General features: G+C 33.8%; 1 long non-coding RNA gene across 1 annotated transcript in view; it reads right to left on the bottom strand.

Moving 5' to 3' along the window:
• Positions 1 to 22,025, bottom strand: part of LOC145263196 (uncharacterized) — a 77,913-nt gene that overhangs the window by 42,955 nt on the left and 12,933 nt on the right. The window lies entirely within an intron of this gene.

The raw sequence follows: 22,025 nt of genomic DNA, 5'->3' as shown, positions 1-22,025 counted from the left end.
ATGCCGAATCCAGTGATTTTGAAGAACAATTTTTTAATAGAGTATATTTGTTTTTTTTTTAAGTTGATTTCTATTTAACCTATAGTTGGGACCCTAACAGGTACTACCACTCTGGGTCAGAGTGGACCTGGGAGCAATGGCAATTAAAGGGTGGCTCCACACTCCCCAAAGCCTGCAAGATATGACCTAAAACTATATCCTATGGTGAGATCCCACCTTGCGGGCTTTGGGGAGTGTGGAGCCACCCTTTAATTGCCATTGCTCCCAGGTCCACTCTGACCCGGAGTGGTAGTACCTGTTAGGGTCCCAACTATGGGTTGAATAGAATCTGACGTAAAAAAAAAAAAATATATACTCCATTAAAAATCGTTCCTCAAAATAACTAGATTCGGCATTAAATAACCTGAAAAAGGTTGATATGCCATAAAACAAAAACAACAACCAACCAACCAACCAAAGCCTGCAAGCTGGGGCCTCACCATCGGATATAGTTTAAGGTCATATCCAGGACCGGTTTGGTTTGGTTTGGTTTGGTTTGGTTGTATGTCATATCAGCCCTTTTTAGGTTCAATCATTTTGGTAAAAGCTTTTTTATGCTTCAACAGTTATGTGCGGTTTTAAGATGGTTTGCATGATGGGGGGGGGCTTGCCACTTGGACGTAGGGTTAATGGTAGAGTTATGAAAGAGTTTTTTATTTTGAAGTGGGTGCCATTCAGACTTAGGCTTAGTGATAGGGTTAAAAAAAATTTACTGGGTGGGAGTTGTCACTCGGATTTAAGGTAACAGGTTCCAGAGAGGCACTTTTAGGAGGTGGGCTTGTCACTCAGATTTAGATTTAGTGGTAGTGTAATTATATATAACTTTTCAAATTGAAAAAATATCAGAAAACTGCTTGAAAAAACAAGAATGACCGAGAAATGGGGGTTTATTATACATTAAATTTATATGCGAAAATGACCCAATCTCTATTCTAAATTATTTTTGTTGTTTTTTAAATTCTTTTTCCACAAAGTTTCTTTTAGGGTATTCACACATAATTGCTTAAAAAAGTAGAATTTTATATATTTTTTTAATTTCCAGCTATAAAGTCATTTATTACTACAATTAAAGTTCAAAAGTTAAAGATATTTGAAAACCAATATTTCTGGAAGGAAATTGTATTAAAGAATCATAAACTGCATTAATTTTAAACAAGGTTTGGATTATTAAATTTATATGCAAAAATGATTTCCCCCCCCCCCTCCCCCAACTAATCTAAATTCAAAATTATTTTTGCTGTCATTTTTTTCCCCTTAAGTTTTTTTTTTTTTTTTTGAGGATATTCACACATAAACTTAAAAGAGTATAATCTTAGTTTTGTTTTTTGTTTTTTGTTTTTTTAAATTGGGAGCTATAAAGTCATTTATTACTATAATTAAAGTTTGAACGTTAAATATATTTGAAAACTAATATTTCTGGAAGGAAATTTTATAAAATAATTACAAACTGCATTAATTTCAAACAAACATGATTCCTCCTTCCAAAAAATAAATGTAATTCACAAAAGTCGTAACTAACAGCTGCTGCTGCTGGCTAGTTTATTATCAGCGCAAGGAGTTAATTTGTTTACTTTTGCTGAAAACTAGTTATAATTTTGGGGAAATCTCGATTTTAAAAAACGACCAAAAGAGAAATCAACACAAAATTATAATTGTAATGCATAAAAATAATAAACATTAATTTATTTATTATATGGCGTAAAAAAAAAAATCTGACAAAAAAAATGGCCGTTTAATCACATTTATCATTAATTTGCTAAAACCTCTTCAAATATATAACGTAGATTAATATTTATTAAAGTATATGAAAGGATATTCTTTTCCAAACAAAAATGGTGGTATTTTGAGAACTTCAACTGCTTTGGTTTCTGAAATATGACTATTTTAGTAGAATTACCCTGAAATATCCAAAGCGTTTTTTTATGGTGGGTGGCATTACTACTTTAAGTCAGGAAGCCAATATCTTCAGACAGCCTGATTTAGTAATACCAGTGGTCTTGTTTTTTTTCTTAATATTATATTTTAGTTATCTTTCTGTTTTTGGAGCAATCAAGGCTCAAATGCCACTCAAGGATAAGGGTTGATGAGTTTGTCAGCCTTGGATAATGAGACAACACCTTGAAAGCATTTGAGATGATGGTTGAAATGGGCAGAATTTAATTTTTAAAGAGTGTAGTTTAATATGCAGTAATTTGCATATCAAAATTTACACACCAAAATCACATAATAAAAGACCTGACGTCAAGATGAAGGCAAGTTTGGAGAACCGGACTGAGCGGATCGGAGATTATAACGGCGTTTGAATGCCAACAAGAGTCCAGTTTGATTCAATTACAAGCTATTTCAGCATAGAACTTTAAAAAATTGGTACTAGTGCACTTATTGATTCGTGCTGAAATAATGTTATTATTTAAAAAGCCATTCTTAACATGGGGAGGGTGTTTTGTACCTATTCTGTACTTTAATCTTACAATTGAATAAAAAAACATATAAAACTTTAATTAAACTTTGAAATGCGATTAATGAGTGATCCGCGCTATTTTTTTTAATCGTATTTTGGTGCTAATGCACTTACTGATCCGCCGGACCAAAAAATTAGGTGTCGAAAGATATCACATGATACGTGTTGAATTTTAAAAGTCGAAGGCGTTGAGGAATGGAAAGATTTAATTGATTCACGTAGAACTTTAAAAATTGAAAGTATCGAGAGAACAGGAATATTACACGATACGTGTCGTATTTTTAAAGTTGAAGGTGTTGAAAAAGGAGAAAGATTGGACAAGTCATATTGAGGTTTGGAGGTGTAGCGACTCGCTACAAATATTAAGTGATATATTAAGTGAGCAACGTTTCATGGTACGCACAGTTGCTGTATACACACACACACTCACGCGTAAAAATAACGAACCGTTATTCTTTTCAATTTTCCCCGCGCATTTCGTAGGAAAATATGTTTTGCCAGCAACGACCCAGTTTCAAATACGCCCACACACTTTTCTCTAAACAACAAAAGTAAAAATAACATTTTTGGCAGACGTAGTTGAAAGCAGCATCACGTGACACAACCAACCAATGAGAAAATTAAAAAGATTATCTTTTTAACAATTTTCCAAAAAGCCAAAATATCAGCAGAAACTATCACGTTTTGGAGCTGGTCTGGATCTATAAAAAGGGCATTTTGTGCCAAACGAATGAGTCGACACAAGGCATGCTGTAACATCATCATCGACTCCGTCCGTGTGGACTTGTTACCCTTTTCTATCTTTCCACTAAAATAAGCGAGGGACTTTATATTGTTTAATTCTTCCTTAAAAAGAACTGTTTTCTTCATTACATAAAAACATTTAATTCTTCACTTTTCTCTCCAAATTTTAACATAAAAAACATTTACCCAGTCAAGAAGGATTTCTTCGTTTCACTCTACCCGACCAATGGACACTATAAAGAATGAGTAACGCAAAAAAAAAAAAAAATGGCAAATAAATTTACACTTTTCTTTTTTATGCCAAGTCTAATTATTTATTTTTATTTATTTTTCTAAAAATTATTTTAAGGGAGCTGTTTGTCATTTTGTCTGGCGACACTAACACCACGCGTCACCTGATGACTGGTGAGCAGCTCTCTTCAGAGGTGTCAAATAGGAGAAAGAGTGAAATGATTCACGTCAACCTTTAAAAAAATTGAGTGTCGAGAGAATTGACGTGGACTTTTAAAAACTTCCAGTAGGATTCATTGGATTTTCGTTTTTTTTATTTTACTTTTGTTAGTTTGAAGAGATCAAGGGGCTCCTTCCTGGGGCTAACACTTGATTCTATTATAGTTTAAATTTTGTCGTTGTGACTCGTGAAGTAAACGTGTTGGAATACGATTCAGTTAAATGTTGGAGGCGCATTCAGAATATAATGAGACCGATACTGCACCAACCACACTGGGTGTCCTTAACCTCGTCTGATTCCACCTGATATGACAGGTGTTCTTTCGATTGTGCATTGTCCCGTCACAAGTTGGCCTGCTGATCGTCTTCACCCACTGTGTTTTCATGGTGAGGCACTTTGCCTCTCGATCGAATCGTCTCCTACCCTGTGTAGGTAGTCTCCGGGTACATCAATCACTCCGCTGGTCCTTGCTGCAAAATGAAGAGTTCTCACCACAAACAAACAGAACTCTGGTTTATAACAATAACAAATTATTTATTAATTTCATTACTTCATAACAGCTACTGTCTAAATTGAGGTGACTGGCTATAGCAGTGAAACAATGTAAGACCAGACCAGTAAAGTCACAGATTTCCCATTAACACAGGCTAGTTAACATCATAACATCAGGCCCTGAGGGCTCCCAATTCGGGAGCGCTTGACCAGCCCAGCCGTTCAGTTTGCTGGCTACGACTCTACCCTTTTTAAAATTCCTTCATTTGCACTGAGGTTTTTACTTATCAAATTAGGAGTGATTAGTTATTCCAGGTCGAACAATGCTTGGCGGCGACCCTTACCCTTGACCCCCATTCTAAGTTGTCAGCCTAAATCAGCTAAGGATCTTTGGATCTCTTGATACCCCTCAACAGAGGTTTTAAAAATAATCTTTCATGTTAACAGATATATAACGACAATGAGATAAAAACAATTATTTGCTTTTTTTTTTCTTTCTGACAAAATCCCATAGACATTTCTGTTTTGTCCCAATCAGACATCAACACCCCCTCTTCTGCCCTCTCTTCCTCTATCCCGTCCGGTCAAACACCCCTCTCATCGCAATATGCACCTCGCTGCATGCATTCATGACACCAATAGTGTCATAAGAAGTCAACGAGAAAATTTGTCAATGCCATGGATAATTTAAAATACATGCATATTTATTTAAACACTTAACCGGTAGTTATTTTCATAAAAACATAAAATGTTTAATATTGTTTAAATATTTCAATACACTGTGCAAAAGTTAAATGATTTTTTGTTAACATACGATTATTCGGTTAAATGTTAAACGCACATTTGAAAGTCAAAGTGAAATTTCATCATGCCATGGATAAATTTACATACATTCAAAAGCCGGACTTTGTAAAAATTTGATACTATGGAGAATTTTTTATATGCACATGTAAGTCGAACTTTGAAAATTTGTCACTCTATAGGAGTTTGAATGGTAATTCGAGTGCCAGACTCTGAAATTCGGTTGTATTTGGAAACGAAAAAAAGTTGTCTCTTTTAAACAAGAGTTATTTTGATGGGGTTACAGTTGGAGTCTGGTTTTTATTTTATTTTATTTTTTTTTTTAAAGTGGTCATTTTTAAATGGGAAATTAGGTGCGCTTAGCTGGTTAGTGAGGGCTAGCTATGCGCATAGTAGGGGTCCGAGCGGCTGAGGTGATCTTTAAGAATCAGGAGGTGATGTAGGTTCATATGTAGCAATTTGCATATCAAAATCACATAATAAAAGATCTGAAATCAAGATGGTGGCAAGTCAAGTTTGAAGAACCGGACTGAACGGATCGGAGATTATAACTGCGTTTGAATGCTGACAAGAGTCCAGTTTGATTTGATTACAAAGAGAATGACACAGCAAGAATTTAACATTAGACTTGAAAACATCCAAGTTGTAGTTCACTAGGAAGTAGGTTAGTGGTATTGTGTCTCACAGGTGATAAGGTTTTGGAAAGAAACTTGGTTCATGGAAGTTCTTGTTAGTTTTAAGTACACAGAAGAAAAGAAAAATCTTTACAGTGGTTCTAGCTTGATGATTATTTGTTGTGAATATCTTAGAGGTGAACCAGAGATTGGAGCTCAGTCGAGCACCTACCATGGAATAATGATAGAGTAGAGAAAGCAGCATCTCTTGTGTGAGAAAAAGGCTGTAGGGAAGAGAACATTTGTCTTTCTTTTTTTTTTGTTTTTTTTTTTGTGGTACATGAGAGATACGGACAGTTCAAATTCAAAAAAGTGGATGGGATAAACAAGTCACTGCTTACAACTACGTCTGCAAGAACAGGTACCATGACCCATTTTTAAACAAATGGAATCGATTGTTTAACTTTAGGTCAAGATCACTATCTGTTCTCCAGAAGCTGTACTTTACTTTCTTGTTCTCTCTCAGTGGAGGAGAGATCCTTCATGGCCGAGACAATTTAAAATTTTTGTTCCTTTTCTCCATGTTAAAAAACGACTCTGGTGTCTAACTCTGTTCCGCGGAGAGGCATTGTAAATAGGACCTATTAGAAACCTTTATCCTTTAATCATATTTTTTGATTTTGCTAAAAGATTTAAAAAAAAAAAAAAAAAGGCGAGAAAACTGAAAGCGAAAAAGGACTACTTTCAGGTGAGTAAAAAGGGAAAATTATTTATGGTGGTTCTAACGTCAATACGACCCAACATGGACTTGAACAATAACATTGATACGATCCAGCACAGACTTAAACAATAACGTGGCATGATTATGATCGTTGATCCAAGAGTAACCTACAAAATTACTCTTAGACGACTTGGGCGTTGTCTTTACATAGCTCTTAGGCGAATGTATTCTGATATTTGAAGGGGGTGTCAGGTGAAAGCAATTACATACCGTTCTCAAGCACTTCCGTGCATGCCCATCACATGAATAATTTAAAAAAAAAAAACAGAATCTAACTCTTAGAAACCTCCTCCATTTTTTGTGAGTTTGTTAAAACATAAAAAGAGGCCAGAAAATGAAAACAAGTAGGAAGAAAAGGCCACAGTGTCTTTTTTTTTTTTTTTTTTTTTTTTTGTACTCACCTTCACCCCAAACGAGACATATTGCCACATGGATATAAGGGGCAACTAATTGAGACCACGCCTAAGAAAGATTGTTGGTTTACATTACATTTGAACTTCTGCATATCAGTACAGTCAGGGAAGAAGGTAGCAGGAAAGGAATTCCAAAGTCTGCCTGTTTGGGGAAATAACCTATTAGAGTAGGAAGCCTTCCAGCATTTAGGGGCTTTAACAGTGAAGGGGTGTGATCATGTTGCTAAGTGGGTTTGTCGGGGATATATACGCTAAGGAGGCACAAGTGCAGCGAGTACATCAGAGCACATTCCATTAAGATACTTGTGAAACAGACACAGGGATGTAACATTGTGGTGATGGTACAGGGTTTGGAGCTTAGTTGACAAAGTGGGACCTATTAGATTGGAGGCCTTTTTCTGGACCCTATCCGTGAGGGAAAGACTAGTGGTAGATGCACCAGCCCAGTTATGGCAACAGTACTCCATGCATGGGTGAATGGTGGCCTGGTAGAGGTACAGGATACTCTCAGGTGTTATTAGTTTTCTAGCACGATAGAGGGAACCCACCTTCCTTACAGCAGTCTTCGCAATATCATCAATGCATTTGTCCCAGTTCATATTTCCTATGAATGTTAAACTGAGGAGTTTGAAATGTCTATCTACATCATGACGACAAAGGAATTGCAAATAATCAACAAAGGCTGGAATTTAAAATACTACATTTATTTACAGGAAAATGTCTCAACTAAAAACAAAGACGAAAGATTTTTCCACATAATTGATATATATACAAAAAGAAAATTTTTAGTTTTTTTTTCTTGTAAAATTACTTTGCCAATAAGTCATTTAATTTTCTGCAATCAATCTGCTCTCAAGAATTCACAATAGTCCTAATTTTATTTCAGGGATTATCAGTTGTTTACCCCATGAAACACTGTTTCAGGGATTTAAAAACAAAAAAAGTATATTAAATCATTGCTTCCCAGCAGAATTGACCAATATATATATATATATATATATATATATATATATATATATATATATAAATCTCAATTACAAAAAAGGAAAAAATATCTTTTGTTTGGATATTTGCTCATCTCTAGAATCTGGAATTCTGGATTTCTGATATAATTGCATTTTGTTGCAAATAACATAATCTTATATATATATATATATATATATATATATATATATATATATATATACTAGCCTGGGTGAAAATTATTAGGAATAAAAAAGGTAGACTTTGTCAGGTATTATCTCTAGATGCTACTTAACTTACATTTAGAAGATTCATACTGTGAACTCAGCTCGGGAACCTCAACATCAACACTTTGAACCACTCCAGAAAGCAGCTGTTCCCGAAAACACAGGTAAGTGATAATAAATCCAGGTAAGTATTTCAGATGAACTGCAAGAGGGACATTTAAACAAGTGTAGTCTTATTGTAGCGTTATCCGGGAACCAACACGTAGTAGTTTTCAGTTGCAAAACAGACAAAAGAGTAGAAAAGAACTACAGCTCACTTTTCTTTGTAACAACATTTTTTTCTTTGTTGTTATGCCCGTGAAGTCACCCACGTGATCTCGAACGTTATTACCGTCTCGAATGTGATCTCCTTTTTAAAGTTTTATTTTTCCCCTACCGGCAACGTCATTTCACATACATTTGCATATGTGTGTCTGCACTATGTTATATACCTACAATATGTACTAATTTCAAAAGCGATTGGTTTTTATTTAAGAAGAAATGCACATGGAATATAGCAGTTAAAAAAAATATATATATAACAGTAAAAGATATACTCCTCAGTTGAGTACATGAGTGTATACCAAAAGTTACAGAGAATTATTGAGTAGAATTTTCGTAATAAATAAAATTAATTTCTTTCTCATATTTCTAGTCCTGGATATGACCTAAAACTATATCCGATGGTGAGGCCCCACCTTGCGGGCCTTGGGGAGTGTGGAGCCACCCTTTAATTGCCATTACTCCCAGGTCCACTCTGACCCGGAGTGGTAGTACCTGTTAGGGTCCCAACTATGGGTTGAATAGAATCTGAAGTAAAAAAAAAAAATATAGTCCATTAAAAATCGTTCCTCAAAATAACTAGATTCGGCATTAAATAATCTGAAAAAGGTTGATATGCCGTAAAACAAAAACAACCAACGAACCAATCATATTTCTGATTATATGAGGTACCTTCAATAGGTTGCCAGACTTTTTTCGTATGGGTACTTTTATTGATAGTACACAGATAAAACTCTAGTCCCCTTTGAAGTAATCTCCTTCGGCTGCAATGCAGTTGTTTTACCATACCAATAACTTCTGGAAGTCTTCTTGCGTGAGCATCTCAATGATGACCTCATCAAAGCCTCTTTCATCTTCTCTATTGTCCCATAATGACAGCCGCTAAATTTTTCCTTGAGCTTAGGGAATAACCAAAGGTCACAGGGAGTAAGGTCTGGTTACAGAGAGGGTGAGGAACTGTCTTGATGCTCATCTTGGGGAAAATAGTTTGTGACAACTATGGAGCACCCTTGGGACAAACTTTGTGCAAATCTTCCACATCTTCAGTTCCTCGCGAATAATCACACACTGCATCACACTGCACTTATTGTCTCCATAGACACACAACAGTCCATATCCAGGAAATTCTTTATATGGCCAATCAACTCTGGTGTTCTGACTTCTTTACTCCTTTTCCACACCTCTCATCATCTCTCACAGACTCTCTGCCTTTCTTGAATCTCTTATGTCATTCAAAAACTAAAGCTCAATTCATGCAAGATGGTCTACAAGCAGTCTGAAAGCATTCCATACGTTTCTGTGGCACTTTTTTTTTTTTTAAGTTTAAAACATACTTTTATCGCACATCATTCTTCTAAAGTGTCCTCACGTCCAGATTGCATTTATAAAATCACCAACTGTGACAATCCAACTTTAGTAGGATGTTTTCCAATTTCTGCTGTAGCTGTTCATTTGAAGTTGAAATCATAAAAATTGGTCAGCCATCTCATAAGGTGTATAGCAATAACATACTGAATTTTCAAGAGTCCATGACAATTTTAAATGCTTGTACAAAAAAGTCTGGAAACTTATTGAAGGCATTTCATGTGTTTGATCGACACCATTTTGAATCATTTTGCATCTTTTACACAAAAAAGGGAGATAACTCATTATGTTAGTCTGAAGTTTTTCCTAGAATGGACATGGCTCAAAATTGTAGCGGTGTGAGTATAATTACTTGGTGCTTAGTTAAATTGAGATGCAAGTGAAATATGACAGTTCAAAAAAATATTGTACACAGAAAATTACGAAAAATCATTGAGTAGCGTTTTTGGCAACTCTATATTATACGAACAAAAAAATATTGAATTTCAAGTAAAAGAAATGGTACCTACATAATTGTTAGGTCTCAAACAGTAACATATCCAAAAATTACGAAAAACAATAAGGTAGAACAATAATTATTAATGAAAAACTGTTTTCGATAAAGTTTATATGAGGAAACCATTTTGTCTGGCATTTTGAATCATGTTCGTCACGTGACGTAAGCAACAGTACTTAACTCTGTCAACTTATCTGTTTTTTAGTAAGCGTAATATAGTGATTTCGCTTGCTTTATTTTTCCCTACCAATGACGTTATTTTGCATGCATTTGCCATCCACATTATGTTAGACTAGCAGGGGTGCCCGGCGTTGCTCGGGTGTTTGGAGGTGTATGCTGTGCAAAAAAAGCAAAAAAAAACAAAACAAAAATGGTTAATTTTTTAAAACTTTGACCCCTATTATGACCCCTTAAAATTTATTGTTTCGGGCTCAAATCACTTTATTAAGTTAGATCCAGGTTCAAGGAACCTATATATAAAATTTCAAGTGTCTAGACCCAAAATTGTCGGAGGAGTTTGGTAGAGTTCTTAAAGGTCAAATCGTTGAAATTTGACCCCTTAACAGCCAAATTTCTGGCTGACACCCGTCACATCGATTTTCCCAAATCTCAGTACCCGGTATTTCAAATTTCGAGTCTATAGACTAAAAATTGACAGAGTTATTGCGTAGGGAAATGTACACAGACAGACAGACAGACAGACACACAGACAGACAGACACGTTCACTTTTATAGATATATAGATTACCGCAACATGTATTGAACTCCAAAGTGATTGGTACTTATTTAAGTAGAGATGCATGTGAAATGTGGCAGTTAAAAATAAAGGAAGAGTAAAAGATATTTTTTTTTATATTTTTGTATTATTTTTTAATTATTTGAAAACAAAATGTCTATATTTTTGTATTATTATTTAATTATTTGAAAAATAAAATGCTTTTTATATTTTTGCGTTATTATTATCATTATCAGAAAAATAAAATACAAGGTTTTTTATATTTTTGCATTATTATTTCAAAAATAAAATGTTTTTATATTTTTGCGTTATTATTATTATTATTATTATTTGAAAAATAAAATATATGTTTTATATTTTTGCATTATCATTATTTCTATTATTTGAAAAGTAAAATATTTATATATTTGCATCATTATTATTATTGGAAAAATAAAATATATTTTTATATTTTTTGCATTATTATTTTTATTATTTAAAAAATAAAATATTTTTTATTTTTGCATTATTATTATTATTATTATTATTATTTGAAAAATAAAATGTTTTTATTTTTGCATTATATAACCATTATTTGAAAAATAAAATACAATGATTTTTTTATATTTTTACATTCTTCTTATTATTTGAAAAATAAAATGTTTTTTTATATTTTTGCATTATTATTTCTTTTTAAATAAAATACAATTTTTTAATATTTTTTGTATGAGTATTAGTATTATTATTTGAAAACAAAATGTTTATATTTTTGCATTATTATTTAATTATTTGAAAAATAAAATGCTTTTTATATTTTTGCGTTATTATTATTATTATCAGAAAAATAAAATACAAGGTTTTTTATATTTTTGCATTATTATTATTATTATTATTTCAAAAATAAAATGATTTTATATTTTTGCATTATTATTTTTATTATTTGAAAAATAAAATGTTTTTATATTTTTGCGTTATTATTATTAATATTATTATTTGAAAAATAAAATATATGTTTTATATTTTTGCATTATCATTATTTTTATTATTTGAAAAGTAAAATATTTATATATTTGCATCATTATTATTATTGGAAAAATAAAATATTTTTTATTTTTGCATTATTATTATTATTATTATTATTATTGGAAAAATAAAATATTTTTTATTTTTCCAATAATATTATTACTATTATTATTATTTGAAAAATAAAATACAATGATTTTTTATATTTTTACATTCTTCTTATTATTTGAAAAATAAAATGTTTTTTATATTTTTGCATTATTATTTCTTTTTAAATAAAATACAATTTTTTTATATTTTTTGTATTAGTATTATTATATTATTTGAAAAAAAAAATATTTATTTTTATTAATGTTATAATCATTATTTTCATTATTTGAAAATAAAATACAAGTTTTTTATATATATTTTTATGCATTATTATTATTTGAAAAATAAAAAATGTTAAATATTTTTTTGCTTTTTTATTATTATTATTATATTTATCATTATTTGAAAAATAGAATACAATATTTGTTTAATTTTTCTGTATATTACTTTTATTTGAAAAACAGAATACAATGTTTTTTATATTTTTTGCACTCTAACTATTATTATTATTTGAAAAATAGAATACAAAATTTTTTTAATTGCATTTTGCATTATTATTATCATCATTATTATTGCTATTATTTTTTATATTTTTTTTTATATATAATTGTGATCGTTTTTAGTCAATTTTCTGATATTTGTCGTCCGAAGGGTCGAGCTTCACAACAATACCAATTTTGTGAAAATCCATCACCTCTGTCAAAAGTTTTTGCAAGACATTCATACGTGGTTGCCCGGGTGTTTGGAGGTGTGTGTGTTGGGGGGGGGGGGGTAGATCAAAACAAATATGATAAAATAAATAAAAAAAACGTTGTTGAAATCGGAAAAACAAAAACAAAAAAAAACAGGGAACATGATGGAAAAAAAGTTTTGGTAGGTAGGTAGGATCGAAATAGAAGCCTTGAGGCGAAGGTGGAAATAAAATGTGAAAAAAAACCTAGCAGGTTACCCACTCGGCCAGCAAGGGAGAGTAACAGAAAAACGTTTGAATTTAAGGATTAAAAACTCAATTGACAGGTGCATGAATTTAATGAGGTCAAATATCACTCTATAGAAACCCCGCATTTAACTTTTACTTTGAGGCAGTTTTTGTTTACCCAACTTTGGCTGGTTTTGTTTCCCCAAGATGTTTGGGGGAAAACCAGCTCCCCATAAAAAGGGAATTGTCCAACTGAATAGCAATTGTCTGATATAAGGGGTTTCCCCCCCCCCACTGATCAAAGCCGGGCGGGGAACACTACCTTCACTTTAGATTAGTTTCGGTTTTATATGAAAAAGCCAAACACACACAAGGGGAGCTGAAATAGCAAGAATTTTGTAAAAGTAAATAAACCTAGATGCGACACGCGTTCGCAAATCATAGATATTACATGAAATTTGTTCAGTTTTTCAACTATTTAAAGTAAATCAGGTCATGACGTCATCTGGCGCATGCGTAGAACCGCTCGTCGTCACAAGAAGACCGTTTTTGTTGACCCCCCTCCCTGTCGAAAATTGCCGATTTCGGGGTTAAAAAATAAACGTTTTTGGCCAATTTTTCGATATTTTTAGAGCGAAGGATGGGGCATCGATATGATACTGAGTTTGTGAATTTTCGTCATGTCTGTCGAAAGTTTTTAGCAGACACACAAATATACACACATACATACATACATACATTTTCGCTTTTATATATATAGAAGAAGACTAGTGGGGGGGGGGAGTACCCGGCGCTGCCCGGGTATTTCGAGGTGTGTGTGCTCGGGCGGAGGTGGGGGCCTGTTAATCAAAACATAAGAATAAGGGAACTAAATATAAAAAAAAAAACACAAAAAAACTAACGTAAGGCAAACGAACGATGTTAAATGTAAAAATGAGAAAAAAAAAAAGAAAACGCGAAATAGAAAAACGAACGTTAAAACTTCATTAAAAAATCTGAAAAGTAAAAATCCCCCCCCAAAAAAACACGTGAAAAATGGCTTGAATAACCCTGTTTCAATATTAAAATTTAAAAAATCGAAAAAAAGAAACCTCGCACCACGATTCAAACCCAAAACCTTTAGATAATGAGGCCGTGTTCTAAGCAACTGAGCTAAGACGATGTCAACGAAATTAGATCGTTTTTTTTAAATTTAAACTAAATCATGTTCCGACGTCGTATGACGCATGCGTAGAAGCGAACTTGTCATGAGAGGACGGTTTTTGCTGACCCCTCCCTGTAGAAAACTGATGATTTTAGGGTGGAGAAATTAATGTTTTTGCCCAATTTTTTTATATTTGTCGGGGGAAAGTTGGAACTTTAAAATGATACCAATCTTGTGAAAATCCGTGACCCGTGTCGAAAGTTTTTGTGAGACATACAAACACACATACATACGTACATATATACATACATTTAAACATACATACACACATTTTCGCTTTTATATATATAGATTATGATTGTCTGGACAATTGTACCCAAAGGGATCTTCTGCCCAGCACAACGAGATACGAAACCATGAACACAATTTTTTCCTGATTGCTTCCGTAATGTGTAAGTACTCATCAGTTGGAAATATGAGTGTATCTCAAAAATTACGGAAAATTCTTGAGTAGAATTTTAGTAATAAATAAAATTAATTTCTTCCTCATATTTCCAACTAGCGAGGGGTACCCGGCATTGCCCGGGTGTTTGTAGGTGTGTGTGAAAAAAACAGGTGCCCGTGAAAAAAAAGCCTTGACGACGCGCAGTTGGAAAATAGTAAAGTGTGAAAAAAAAACAGGTGCTCGTTTTTGATTGACGTGACGGCGATAGGTATTCAGCAGTTAGCATTTTGTGCGGGACAGTTTTTAATGAGGTCAATAAATCGGTTTGTTTGTTTTTAAAAACCCGCTCCCTCGTCTCGAAATGAAGGCCACCGTCTGATATGACGAAGTCGACATTGACCAAACGTTCACTGGCTCTGGGCCTGTGATTAGAGTCGAGTTTCGCTTTTTGTTTATACCGAAAACTGAATGTAACGCGTGCCGATGCGGGAAATGTGGAATAATTAACGTTTGAAAGTCAATAAAATTAAATAGACAGGTGAGCTCCGTGGTTAACTGCGAGATATTACAATTTATAGATGATATAAAAAGTTTTAAGAAGTTGCGAAGCGAGCGAGCGCTTCTCTGAAAGAAACCTTTTGTGGACATCGAGGAAAAGCGTACATACATACATACATTTTCGCTTTTATATTTATAGATTATCGACACCATTTTGAGCCATTTTACTTTGCGTAGTCGGCAGAGAATTCTTAGAGCGACAAAGTTACAAATAAATCTGGGAATAACTGCAAAGTTACAAATAAATCTGGGAATAACTGCAAAAGTACAACGACTAACGATAATGAAAACGACTGAAATATTAAGGAAAACCCTTGAATGCGGAGAATAATACAAGACAATATAACGAATAAGCGTTACAGAGAATGAAGAACACTGAAACTGCATATTTAAAAGTCCTACACCCCCCATCATGCATCTCACCTCCATTGTTTCATCACCGTACCCCCCCCCCTCCCTAAAAAAATGATACCAAAGGGCCGAGAAGGGTCAATAAGGACTGAAAGACCGAGGAGCGAGCACCAACTAGACCTCGGTTGGACAAGCGCAAAGAGAAATGGGACCTTGGGAAGGCTGAGTGCCACTCAAATTCCAGTATAAACTAATGGTCACGACCGGCGAGAAATCAATGGTAAGCGGCTGTTGCGATGATGCAAATTCATTTGCAAATGCTATCGAAGGAGGTGGAGAGAGCTGGACGTCTGGGGAGACTTGTTGTCACTCAGCTTCCAGAGAACGCCACAGGTTTCCAATCAGATCGTTTGTTGACTTGTGTGAAAGCTCCATGTGAGCCAATAATAATAATAATAATAATAATAATAATGATGCGAGAATACAAACATTGTATTTTTTCGAATACCCATAATAATAATAATAATAATAATAATAATATATATTAGTATATAATAAATATTAAACACATTCTATTTTAAAATAAAATTAATCATAATGAAAATAATAATAATGGGGAAAAATATATAAAAAAAAAACATTGTATTCTATTTTTCGAATAATAATAATAATTTGAATGCAAAACAAAAATATTAATATTTTATTTTTCAAAAATTGGTAATACAGGAATAAGCGAGGAATTTGAAGGTCAGCTTAGATCATGAATAAAATGCGTTATTGCTATTTGTGATTGGTGCCGTGTGAGTGTTGTAAAACTTTGTAAAAATTATTCTTTGTAAAAAATAGATCGTTGTTTGACAAATTTCCCAATTTTCTAGTGACCACCCTGTATTAATAATAATAATGCAAAAAAGAAACATGTTTCTGGTTTAGAAAATAATGATAATAATAATAATAAAATATAAAAAATTGTATTGTTTCTTTAATAATAATAATAATAATAATAATAATAATAATAATGCAAAAAATATAAATGAAACATTGCTATTTATTTTTCGAATAATAATGATAATTATAATGCAAAAAAATATAAAAACATTATATTTTATTTTTCAAATAAAAATGATAATAATAATGCAAAAATATATTGAAAGAAGTGTATTATATATTTTTTAAATTATTATTATTATTATCATTAATAATAATAACAATAATAATAATAATAACAATAATAATAATGATAATAATAACAATAATAACAATAATATTAATAATGATAATAATAATAATAATAACAATAATAATAATAATAACAATAATAACAATAATAATAATAACAATAATAACAATAATATTAATAATGATAATAATAATAACAATAATAATAATAATAACAATAATAATAATGATAATAATAATAACAATATAATAATAACAATAATAATAATAATGATAATAATAATAATAATGATAATGACAATGATGCAAAACAAAAAACGTGTATTCTATTTTTTAAAGAATAATAATAATGATAATGCAAAAAATATTTTTAAAAACTTGTAATTGTTATTTCAAATAATAATAATGCAAAAATATATAAAAGAAAACATGTATTCTATTTCTTCAAATAATAATAATAATAATAATAATTCTGATTTCGTTTATCAACGTCTCTCTGGAAAGAGATGGGATTCATTTCCAGAGGATTTCTCTTAATCCCTGTTCCAAACCAGGAGCTTCAAAGATCAAGGGTTTTTCTAAGGATGTTGGTGGTACCTACAATAGCAGAGGTCTGAAGGCCACCTAAAACATCGGGGATTTGTAGTTTTTTCAATTGTCTTTCCAGACGACTTGATACTACGTACCAACTATGAGAGGGATTATTTGTGTTATAACCCCGTGTATACACCTTATCTCCAAGGCCAATGGAGCATAATTGCTCCACTTCTCATTCTCCTTCTCTCTAACATTCCTGTCCCAGGGTACTGAAAAGTCTACAATCTGCCAGTTTTTTGAGACCTTGTCAATGACGACCAAATCCGAACAATTATGTTCCAATTGTTTGATCGTTATGACACTTTTGTCCCACCATACCTCTACCTTGCCATCCTCACTTGTTCTCACTTTATCAGGCACCTCCTCAAACCATTTTCCAGCACACTTCACTCCAACCATCTTACACACCTCCCAATATATCCGGAGTCCCATGCGATCGTTTCTTTTGCGGTACTGTCTGGGCCAGTCCACTACACCCTGCTGCAAGGTGCACAATTGACTCTGATGTCTTAACACAAATCCAGCATTCTGCAGCAACTTCCTCTCTTAGAACGACTTTTTTGAACAATCGTGTTCATAATGCCTGCTCTTGTGCTGCACAAACAAAAGCTTCAGTACTCTTAGCCAGATACCCAGCTCTAAGCCATTGCCATGATCTTTCATCAGCCACTTCTACTATATCCTGGAAGAACCTTCCATGCATTTTCTTCCTAGCCAGTTCATATGCCCTTTCTCTATCAATATGTTTCACATAATCAGCCTTAGTCTCACATACCTCCACTTCATTGGCCACAACCTTAAGCATCCACTCGTCACTTCTAACCACATGCTTCTTCAATGACCTCTCTTCAGTTCTAACACAATCTTTTACACTTTTCAATCCTCTCCTACCGTCTTTCTTCTTTAGATACATAATAATAATATTGATAATAATAATAATAATAATAATAATAATAATAATAATAATATAACGAAGAAGCGTTACAGGGAATGAAGAACACCGAAGCTGCATATCTACAAATTCTACACCCCCATCACGCATCCCCTTCCATTGTTTCATCACCGTTACCCCAATAGAAAAGTGATACCAAAGAGCCGAGAAGGGTCAAGGAGGATGGAAAGACTGAGGAGAGAGCGCTGACCAGACCTCCACTAGACAAGCGCGAAGAGAATTGGAACCTTGGGGAGGCTTAGTGCCACTCAAATTCCAGTATAAACCAATGGCCACTACCAGCGAGAAATCAATGGTAAATGGCTGTTGCGATGACTCAAATTTATTTGCAAATGCTATTGAAGGAGGTGGAGAGAGCTGGACGTCTGGGGAGACTTGTTGTCACTCAGCTTCCAGAGAACACCACAGGTTTACAATTAGATCGGTTGTTGACTTGTGTGAAAGCTCCACGTGAGCCAATAATAATAATAATAATAATAATAATAATAATAATAATAATAATTATAATAATAATAAACAGTCAGCAGGAAAGTTGCAATTCTTTAAAAGAAACTACTAATATAAAAGCTGTATTATAATGATGAGGTATCAAAACAGCAAATTGATGAAGACCACTAAACTGATGAATCAAACGAACTGAAACAAACGAGGTAGATAATAAATCAGACAATTTCTGAAGAACACTGTAGTAGTTATAGAAGAGATAGAGATGACCAACCTTAGATCTGTGACAGAAACGTTGCAGAGAAGAAAGGATGGGCCAACCAAATTACAGATATGCTTATCAATAACACTAAAAAAAGTAGTGAAATTCACCAGCCCAAATATGACAACACTAATCCATATAAAATCTGATAGTAGATTTATAGAGATAGAGAACAGCCTCAGGTGTGCTAAAGTGTTTGGAGTGAAATTCACATGAAGCAGAAAGAGCAGTGGATTTCATGTATGGGCTCCAAGGAACATATGATAAGAAATAAAGACAAAGAAGTTTCAAGTGTGAGGACAATTGTTAATAAAATATGAAATAAAGTGTTCATGATTAATGTTTATTCAAGTAGATGAGGGGTGGGTGATGATATAATTCATTTTCAAATCATGGTGTTAAGTATGGGTACAACTTGATATTATCATCACATGGATTGGCGAGTGTTGAAATGACAAAATCCTCCCACGCATTATCTTGTTTATTCCAGAAGAGGGAGGTTATAGGCATGGGTGAAACTTCTGGTTATTGCGTCATTCCTCTTCAAATTATAGTGTTAAGTGAGGAACAACTTGATATTACTATCAAATGGATTAGCGAATGTTTAAATGAGACAATCCTCCATGACATTATCTCCTCCTGTTTATTTGAGTAGGGGGTAATAGGCAGGAGAGTAACTTCCGGTGATGACGTCATTCCTTTCAAATTACAGTGTTAAGTATGGGTCCAACTTGAGATTATCCTCACATGGATTGGCAAGTGTTTAAATGAAACAATCCTCCCAGACATTATCTCCTCCTGTTTATTCATCTAGGGGAAGTAATTATTTGAGTAGGGAATGATAGGCAGGGGGGCAGCTTCAGGTGATGATGTCATTCCTCTTCAAATTATAGCGTTAAGTAAGGGACAACTTGAGATTACCATCACATGAATTAGTGAGTTTTTAAATGACACAATCCTCTCCTGCTTATTCAAGAATGGAGGAAGGACAGGCAGTGTTGTAACTTTCGGTGATGACGTCATTCCTCTTCAAATTATGGTGGTAAATGGGCAACAACTTGAGATTATCATCACATTGATTGGCGAGTGTTTATGAGACAATCCTCCAAGACATTATCTGCTCCTGTTTATCTGAGTAGGTGAGAGTAATAGACAGGGGGATGTTAATTCCGGTGATGAAGTCATTCCTCTTCAAATTATGCTGTTAAGTGGGGGACAACTTGAGATTATCATTACATTGATTGACGAGTGTTTAAATGAGGCAATCCTCCCATATATTATCTCCTCCCGTTTATCTGAGTGGAGGGGATGATAAGCAGGGTGTAACTTCAGGAGATGACATCATTCCTTTTCAGTGTTTATTGGGGACAACTTGAGATTATCATCACATCGATTTGCAAGTTTTTTAATGAGACAATCCTCCCAAAGAATTTCTTCTGTTCATTTCAGTAGGCAGGGAAGTAACTTATGGTGACAATGTCATTCCTCTTAAAATTATGGTGTTAATTTGGGAACAACTTGAGATTATCATCACATGGATTGATGAGTGTTTAAATGAGACAAACCTCCTAGACATTATCTCCTCCTGTTTATTCATCTAGGGGAAGTAATTTCTGGTGATTACGTCATACCTCTTCAAATTATAGTGTTAATTTGGGGACAACTTGAAATTATAATCACATGGATTGGCGAGTGTTTAAATGAGACAGTTCTCCCAGACATTTCTCCTTCTATTTATTTGAGTAGTAGGGGGTGATAGGCAGGAGGAAAACTGCCGGTGATGACGTCATTCCTCTTAAATTATGGTGTTAATTTGGGAACAACTTAAGACTATCATCACATGGATGTGCGAGTGTTTCAATGAGACAATCCTCCCAGACATTATCTCCTCCTATTTATTCGAGTAGGTAGGTGGTATGGTAACTTCCAGTGATGACGTCATTCCTCTTCAAATTATAGTGGTAAGAAGGGGAAAACTTGAGATTATCATCACATGGATTAGCAAGTGTTTATGAAACAATCCTCCCAGACATTATCTCCTCCTGTTTATTCAAGTATGATGGTAAGATAGGCAGGGGACGGTAACTTTCAATTATAACATTCCTCTTCAGATTATGGTGTTAATTGGAGGACAACTTGAGAGTATCATCACATGGATTGGCAAGTGTTTTAATGAGACAATCCTCCCAGATATTATCTCTTCCTCTTCTGTAAGGGAGAGGAGTGATAGGCAGATGGCTGGTAACTTCAGTTGATGACAGCATTCCTTTTCAAATTATGGTGACGATTTGGAGACAACTTGAGATTATCATCACATGGATTGGCAAGTGTTTAATGAGACAATCCTCCTTGACATTATCTCCTCCTTTTTTGAGTAAGGGGTGATAAGTTGATGGGTGACTTCCGGTGATGACGTCATTCCTCTGGCCAAACTATTTGCCAAGAACTTTGCAGCTAATTCTACCCTATGCGACGAAGGCCATCAACTCCCCATATTTCCTCCTATAACACAGAACACGCTAGGTAACATACAAATATCTGTGCATGAGGTCGCCAAGCTAATCAAAAACCTTGATTCCAGTAAAGCTACTGGCCCTGACGGCATCCCAATTATAGTGTTAAAAAAGCTTCAACCAGAACTTGCCCCCATACTTATGAAACTGTTTAAACGTTGCCTTAAGGAGAAGTGCTTTCCAACACTCTGGAAAACCTCATCAGTATGCCCTGTATTTAAGAACTCAGGTGATAAGTCATCTCCCTCTCAGTACAGACCAATGTCTCATGTGTATCATGAGTAAGTTGCTAGAATCCATATTAAATAGAGAAATAGCAGAAATAACCTTCTTAGTGACACGCAATATGGTTTCCGTTCTGCAAGATCTACCGCAGATGTGCTAACGGTTATATCTCATAGGATTAGTGAATCTCTTGACAAAGGCTTCCTTTCCAGGGCAATTGCTCTTGACATATAAAAGGCCTTCGACAAGGTATGGCATAAAGGCCTACTTCACAAGATTTCCAGCTACGGTATAACTGGAAATATTCTCTCTATCATTAAATCATTTCTCTCTGATAGGCTCATAAGAGTAGTGGTTAATGGACAAAAATCAGAGGCCTGCAGTATTAATGCTGGAGTCCCTCAAGGGTCCATCCTGGGCCCAACTCTCTTCCTGATCTA

Source organism: Euprymna scolopes, chromosome 38, assembly GCF_053919585.1.
Source record: "Euprymna scolopes isolate OS-2025 chromosome 38, ASM5391958v1, whole genome shotgun sequence".
In the NCBI taxonomy this organism is placed as follows: Eukaryota; Metazoa; Mollusca; class Cephalopoda; order Sepiida; family Sepiolidae; genus Euprymna; species Euprymna scolopes.
Note: the sequence above shows the minus strand (reverse complement) of the source record. Positions and strands in the feature narration are given on the sequence as shown.